Source organism: Miscanthus floridulus, chromosome 18 (assembly GCF_019320115.1).
Source record: "Miscanthus floridulus cultivar M001 chromosome 18, ASM1932011v1, whole genome shotgun sequence".
In the NCBI taxonomy this organism is placed as follows: Eukaryota; Viridiplantae; Streptophyta; class Magnoliopsida; order Poales; family Poaceae; genus Miscanthus; species Miscanthus floridulus.
Window position 1 is genome coordinate 49,291,722 of NC_089597.1, and position 8,532 is coordinate 49,300,253.

The following is an 8,532-nucleotide window of genomic DNA, read 5'->3' on the forward strand; positions in this document are numbered from 1 at the left end:
TTATTATGTAATAAGGAAATCTTCAGCACCATCAGCACCTAACCTGCATCTTCCTGACCCAACCAAAGAGAAGTTCCTTAAAAAGACTGTGAAGGAGTTGACAATAATCTGGTTGTAGGAGTAAATCTTATGTCTCCTGAGAACAACAATCGTAAGCAATGAGAATCCAAGCTTTCTCCTAAAGTTATTCGTTTAGATTCTCCATCTACCTCCATTCATTGTCAGGTTCATAAAACCTCCTTCGATGCTTTTTATAATCTGGTTGTAGGAGTAAATCTTATGTCTAAATCTTTTGCACACACCCTTCCTAAAAATTTTCAATTAACTCCAACAACCAAACTCTTAAAAAGTCTCTCAGGGAAAATCCTTCCTAGTAAAGGAATTTTTCACCTCATCCCTATCAAAGTAGATGAAACCAAGGTATATCTAAGGACGAGACCCTACGGCTCCTTACCATTTTAGAAAAGCATCGCTCTGCCTTTGGCTACTCACTCGAAGACCTCAAGGGGATTAGTCATGCCCTTTGCACCCATCGCATTCCCATAGATCCAGCATACCCACCTTCTAGGGAGCTCCAACGTAGGCTTAACAATGCGATGAGAGAAGTTATTAAGAAAGAGGTGTTGAAACTTTTGCATGCAGGGATAATCTATCACGTGCCTTATAGTGAGTGGGTAAACCCGGTACAAGTTGTACCGAAGAAAGGGGGCATGACTGTGGTAAAAATGAAAAAGATGAATTAATTCCACAACGAACAGTCATAGGATGGCGGATGTGCATTGATTACCGAAACCTTAACAAGGCAACAAAGAAAGTTCACTTCCCATTACCCTTCATCGATGAGATGTTGGAACGGCTTGCAAAGCATTCTTTCTTTTGTTTCCTTGATGGGTATTATGGCTATCATCAAATCCCGATCCATCCTAATGACCAAAGCAAAACTACTTTTACTTGTCCCTATGTAACTTATGCTTATCGTATGATGTCTATTTTTTCTGATATGATAGAAGAAATCATGGAAGTTTCTATGGATGATTTTCCTATTTATGGGAAAACTTTCAATGATTGCTTAGAAAATTTAGACAGAGTTTTGCAAAGATGTGAGGAAAAGCACTTAGTCCTTAATTGGGAAAAATGTAATTTCATGGTTAGAGAGGGCATAGTGCTTGGACACTTGGTGTCCGAACGTGGGATAGAGGTAGACCGAGCTAAGATAGAAGTAATAGAACTACTACCTCCTCCTACAAATGTCAAAGGGGTACGAAGTTTCCTTGGTCATGCGGGGTTCTATCGCCATTTTATAAAAGATTTTTCTCATATTGCTAGACCCCTTACAAGTTTGCTAGCTAAGGATGCTCCCTTTGAGTTTGATGATGAATGTTTAAATACTTTTCAAATCCTTAAGAAAGCACTCATCTCTGCATCAATCATTCAACCCCCTGATTGGTCGCTACCTTTTGAAATCATGTGTGATGATAGTGATTATGCTGTGGGGGCAGTATTGGGTCAAACAAAAGATAGAAAGCATCATGCAATTTCTTATGCTAGTAAAACTCTGTCAGGAACTCAACTTAATTATGCAACAACTAAAAAAGAGCTCTTGGCTATTGTTTTTGCTATTGACAAGTTTAGATCTTACTTAGTAGGAGCTAAGGTTATTATTTACACTGATCATGCTGCTCTTAAATATCTCCTTACTAAGAAAGATGCTAAGCCTCGACTTATAAGATGGATCCTTTTGCTTCAAGAATTTGATTTAGAAATTAAAGATAAAAAGGGAATAGAAAATTTTGTAGCCGATCACTTGTCAAGTATGCAGTTTGAGAATCCATAGGAGTTGCCCATCAATGATTTTCTATGGGACGACATGCTCCTAAAAGTCACAGGATCCGACCTCTGGTATGCAAATATTGTTAATTTTATGGTTGTAGGATATGTACCACCAGGGGAGAACAAACGGAAGCTCATCCATGAAAGTCGCCTCCACCTATGGGATGAACCATACCTCTTCCGAGTTTGCTCCGATGGACTACTTAGGAGGTGTGTTCCTGCTAAGGAAGCAATCAAGATCACTGAAAGGTGCCACTCATCACTGTATGGAGGACATTATGGGGCATTCTGTACTAATGCTAAGATCTGGCAAAGTGGATTTTTTCTGGCCAACCATGTATGATGACACCAAAGAATTCATACGAAGGTGCATCCCATGTCAGAAACATGGGAATATCAATACAAGAGATGCTATGCCACTCACCACCAACCTCCAGTTAGAACTCTTTGATGTCTGGGGAATCGACTACATGGGGCCATTTCCAAAATCCCACCAGTGCAAATACATCCTGGTGGCAGTCAACTATGTCTCAAAGTGGGTTGAAGCCTTACCATGTCAAGCTGTAGATTCTAATAACGCCAAGAAGATGTTTTTAGAGACCATCTTTCCACACTTCAGAGTTCCACGCATGGTAATTAGTGACGGAGGTCCTCACTTCATTGATAGAAGGTTCCGACGCTTCTTATCCAACCATGGGGTCCGTCATAATGTCGCGACACCATATCATCCTCAAACTAGTGGACAAGCAGAAACATCAAACAAGCAAATCAAGAACATTCTGTGAAAGACTGTCAATGAGATGGGGACAGTATGGAAAGATAAGTTACATGGAGCACTATGGGCTTATAGAACAGCTTATAAAACACCTCTTGGAATGTCACTATACCAACTCGTCTATGGGAAGACATGTCACTTACCTATCGAGTTGGAATTCAAAGTTCATTGGGCCAAAAAAAGGTGGAACATGGACTTTGAAGCAGCTGGGAAGAAGAGAAAGATGCAACTCTCTGAGCTAGAGGAATGGTGAAAAAAACATATCATAATGTAAAACTCTACAAGGAGAGGACAAAGAGGTGGCATGACAAAAGATTGAAAAAGAAGGAATTCAAACCAGGTGACAAGGTGTTGCTTTTCAACTCTAGAGTGAAGTTGTTCGGACATGGGAAACTACGAAGCAAATGGGAAGGACCTTACAAGGTAATTAGCACATCATCTCATGGAGTAGTCACACTTTAAAATGATGAAGGTACGCTTTTCAAGGTAAATGGTCAGCGTTTAAAAGTTTTCCATGACACACAATTGACAGAAGAGGAATTGGATATAATTAACTTCATAAAATTTAAATAATATTTTTAATTCAGCTCTTTTTCTTTACTCTATGAAAAACCCTTAAAAACTATGTTTACCTACTAAAGTATTGCCAGGATCCTCCTAGTTTTGTTGGTGCTTGTCTCCACATGTTGTTTATGCAAGGTAACATAATTCAAGTGTGGGAGAGGCCAACCTCCAGAGCACAGCATCAATAAATGATGAAGGAACCACGACAATAACCAGCTTGGGGGAGAGGCACCCCCGTGTATCCAGCTAAGTATTTCTCTTCCTTTGTTTTATTATATTTGGTTTGCTTTATAAAAAAACTAAAAACAAAATAAATAGTTATAGTTATTTATATTAATAATGCGTAGAGTGTGTCTAGTTTACTTTAATTTCTTGTAAGAGCTAAATAAATAATAAGGACTCTGAGGACAATCTCCTAAAATGGAAATGATGAATTGTTGCTCTGTTGTAATTTCTTTCAAGTACCTAGTTTTCAGTCTTGAATTCTCCCGAGTTTTGGATAAGATTGTTTTGATATAAGGATTTACTCTGAACTTGAAACTCGTGGGCAGCATATGCTTGATCTAAGTCAAGGTAATTGACGAATATGATATGAGAAAGTCTGAGCTATTGTTTATCTTGTTCTAAGTGACACTAAAGTTCTAGAGATTTATCTTTTGAAAAACACAAAAATGCTACATAATGAGTTCCTGTATGACAAAGCTTGAATTCCCACCAGAGCCATACATACTATTTAGGCTAGGAAAACTTCCACATATATGCTGATTGAATTGCATTGAGTTTTGTCAAGCTTTGTTGACACTTATGAGAGGTTTGTCATGCTCTTAAAATTAAGATCACGTACACACCACCCAAATATGCACTACTCCTACACTGGGGGTAGGCGCAAAAACACGCCTTCCATCTAGATCCATAAAAAAATATTCTACTCCTACACTGAGGGTGAACACAAAAATAGACTTGATAGGTTTTCCATCCACCAAATAAATGCTCCAAGTTCTTGTTGATCTCTCTCTCTCTCTCAAAGCTTTATTGCAGAAAAGAGACATGGGGCTATGCAAAAGTTATTCATAAAAAAGAAAGAAAAAAAGGTTGAAAAAATGGACAAGTGTCTGAGATATTGAAAACAATGGGTATTCAGATGCTCGCCTAAAAAAGATGAATAAGATAGCCCCTATTCTCTAGCAAATGTTTCTAAATTTCAAAAGAGAGATAAGTTTTCAAGGAGCATAGTACAATTAGGTTAGCTACCATATATCCACACACATGCACATCTTGATTTGATTGTATGACTCAACTCTCTTTGAATCCGTTGTTTGACTTTACAATATATGCAATGCAAGTATGCTCTAGCTTTCTCCCTACCTATGAACTCCATATAAAGCCTTAGTGGTAGGAAGAGAAAGGCATAACATCATTATTGCCTTGGTGAGAATCCACAAATACAACATATATTGAAAGACTTAAGAGTGTCATACAATGGAATCTCTAAATTTTATTTTGAAAACTTATAAAAAGTTCAAAATAATGGTGAAACAAAGAACTTAGTGCTTGACTTGATCATTCTGTCTTTCAATTGCTCAAGACCCAAGTGAAGGATAAGAAGCCCCATGGTTGAAGGTAATATGGGTAAGTTTGAAAATCAGATCGGTTCCGGAGGAGAATTCTTAATTGAACGCATGTGTACTTTTGAGGAGTGAAAGCATTGTAGCAACTCCTGATCCATTGCTGAGTTTGGCTTTGCTCAAGGACTAGCAAAGGTTAAGTATGGGGAGCTTGTTGACGGTCGTTAACATCAATTATAAACCATCAACATAAATTGTATAAATGCATAAAAAGGATCGCCAACATAGGTTTAGGGGTTTAAACTGACAAATTCTACGAGTTTTGGTGAATTTGTATTTTCAGCAGGGTTTATCCTGAAAACCGACAAGGAGTACCTATTCATCAAAGTAAATCACGTTTATCCATAGCGAAACCGACACGGGAAGACTCTAGAAGACTCCAGAAGGCAAACCACCGAAGCGGAGGGCAATTGGCTACCATGTGGGGCTAGCCGGCCCCACCTGCAGGCCGCCCGGCCCCCTAGGCCCACCTGTTAGCCCCTCCTTCGAACGTTGGTTCTCCACCGTCTCCCAGATTGCATGTACGCCATTGTTTCAAGTCGGTTTGATCCAAGGATCCACAATTGACGCTCCGGCCTATATATACCAGCCCCTGCCCCCTCCCTGGAGCCATCCTGAAACCCTAATTTATATCCTCCTCATTAGAATCAGAGCCAGCTCTTAAGCGAAGATAAGTCCTCTATAGGATCTAGTCTTGCAATAGAATTAGTGAGCTAGAGAGTGAGGGAAGAGTTTGGAGGGAGTACCGGCCTGTCGGTGCTACCTCTACGGCTTGTACTTTGGCGGATCTAGGCTTCTCCAAGTCTACATTTGAGATACCTCTGGTAATTGATTTCTGTTTAAAGTAAGTTTTGTGCTCTTTTGTTAATGGGTTCATAGTTCTTTTGAGTGGTCTAGTTCTAGCTAGCTGGATTAGAGTAGTAATCGTTAGCATAAGCATGGTGCTTAGGCTATCGACTACCTGTGTTTGCTCCCCGCTTTCTGGTAGTGTGGTAGTAGCGGGAGGTGACAACCCCATCTATCCTTTGTAGTCCACATCGAATTGAGCAGGTTCTTAAATTAGTAGGACCATAGTCGTGTCGATAGAGTTATCTATTAGCGGTGCTTTACCATTTAAGCGGCGTCCCAAAGTGAACATTAGAATCATAAGCCTTGCTTTGCATAGGGTCATAACCATAGGAATCCTCTCAACTCATACCTTAAACATTGATTGCTATCTTTGGACAAACTTGTTAGACAACACACACATGTTTCCCCGTGGATACAATACTCGATAATACTCCGGGTGAAAACTACTTTGATTCCCGTGCGCTTGCTGATTTTATCTCTGTGTGCCTCCACTGGTATCAACAATTAATACTTGGTTTTAATTTTTTTCTTTCTTCTTTTCCAAGTTGGAGCTTGATCACAATCATTCCATGTCCATCTTCATCTCTATGGACCTTTGAAAGGTCCTAATATGGCTAGAGGGGGGGGGGGTGAATAGCCTATTTAAAAATCTACAAGATCAATAGAGCAAATTGATTAGTATGACAAATAGCGAAATGCAAACTTGCTCTAGCTCTACATGGGTTGCAAGCCACCTATCCAACAATTCTAGTTGCTATGATCACTAAGCACACAATTTACTAAGTCACTACTCACTAAGAGCTCTCACACTTGCTACACTAAAGAGCTCCACTAGATAAACTTAAACTACAATGCAAGCTCTCAATTCTAGCTACACTAAAGAGCTTACTATAACTAGTTTGCGGGAATGTAAATAAGTAGGGTGATTATTCCGCCGCATAGAGGAGTGGACCAATCACAAGATGAATACCAATTCAATCACTAGGAGAATACCAAAGGACAAGATACAACCAATTTTTCTCCCGAGGTTCACGTGCTTGCCGGCACGCTAGTCCCCGTTGCGTTGACCAACACTTGGTGGTTCACACGGCTAAGAGGTGTTGCACAAACCTCATCCACACAATTGGACACCGCAAGAACCTGCAAGTGAGGTAACTCAATGACACGAGCGATCCACTAGGGTTACCTTTTGGCTCTCCGCTGAGGAAGACACAAGACCCCTCACAATCACCGGGAGATGGCCACGAACAATCACCAACTCGTGTCAATCCTCCTCCGCTGCTCCAAGCCGTCTAGTTTCATTAAATTCTTGATGAAATATATTTTGATAATGCATTTTTTTAACTTTGCACATGTTAATATATCCTTCTAAAAACTAGATCAAAGTTAGTGAAGTTGGACTTAGCACAAAGCAAAAGTGAAAATATAATTTAAAACAGATACAATAACATATAGGAGTACTTTTACTATAACGAGTGAAACATCTCGTTGAAGCAGGAGTTCGTTGCATCAGGTGAGGCCGCTTATTTCTCATTCTAGGCCTGTTGACATGGCAATATGGCATGATGCTAGGCACTCAAAATCGATGGCTTGAATTGCTTCCTAACTAGACAAGTTTGATTGGTTACTGAACCGAACAGGACCATCATGTTCCATTAGTCTTATCTTTATTACAGTTTTTTTCTAAAGCTAGACAAGTCATCTCAGGAGCTAGCTATGAGTATACGCTTGGCAAGAAGACTCCTTCCTAGTAAATAAGGACATGCTTGGATTCTTTGCCCAACACTGTATAGCCTAGCCGAGCTAGGAATCAGAGTGAGGAGGATGTTTGGATATGTAGCTAGTTGGCCATGATTTTCATGTGGGCAAGCTTTCACTCGCTGGCTTAAGGTACATTTGGATTCTTTATTTACTAGGAATAGTTTAGCCTTACTAAGACAACATTTATATTCTTTACTACGAGTAGGCATGATTTAGCCTTGTTGAGATAAAATATAGAAGAGGGACATGTGTTTGGATTGTTGGTGAGGCTATCACGAGTTCCGTATGCTGGCAGGATTTATCTTGCTGTAGATGTAGAGCAAAATCCACTCACCTAGCCAAGCAAAGATTACATTGTCTAATGTAGCAAAGCTAAGGAAAACTAGCTAGGAAACCAATCACGACCTTAGGTGAGCCAAATTGGCTCTACTAACCCGACGAGCATTACGTTGCTCGTGCCAGGTAAGGTGAGGGTGGCCTTGTCTAGAATCAAGTGAAAGCATCTAGGCCCCTAGTTGGGTTTCGGTGATTAATGACAATACGAAATTAATATGACTAATGTGTGTTTTGCAGAGACAATTAAGTTAGGTCATGGTTATGGAAATCGACTGGGCAATCATGGTGGTCATGCCCCTACGATGGAAATCGTTTCAGTTTTCAAAGGATGGACGGCAAGGTTAAGGATGGACTAGTTCTAAGTGTCGTTTGGTGTTGAAGAGACACTTAGAGTAGTTTAGGACTTTGTTTTTCCTTTGGCCATACTATTAAGGGGGTATGGACGGGTAGCTTGGCCTAGGTGAGTCTAGTGAGTTAGGTGTTGTTCACATTTGTTAAAACTAGCACTAGGTAGCTCCAAAATAGCCCTTAGATCCAATGGAGCAAACTTCATTCACATATGATCGAGAGTTGGAAGTGAATGGAGGGTCAAATACTGACCAGACGCTGGCTTAGAGTCTGGTTAGTTCATTTGACCAAGGTGATTTCATCTGGTGCGACCGGACGCTGAGAGCCAGCGTCCGGTCGACTCCAGTAAGGTTCCAGAGAGGGAAAATCACAACCGAACGCGTCCGGTCAGTGCTGACCGGACGCTGGCTAGCGTCCGGTCACACTTTAAACACTGGAGTTTGG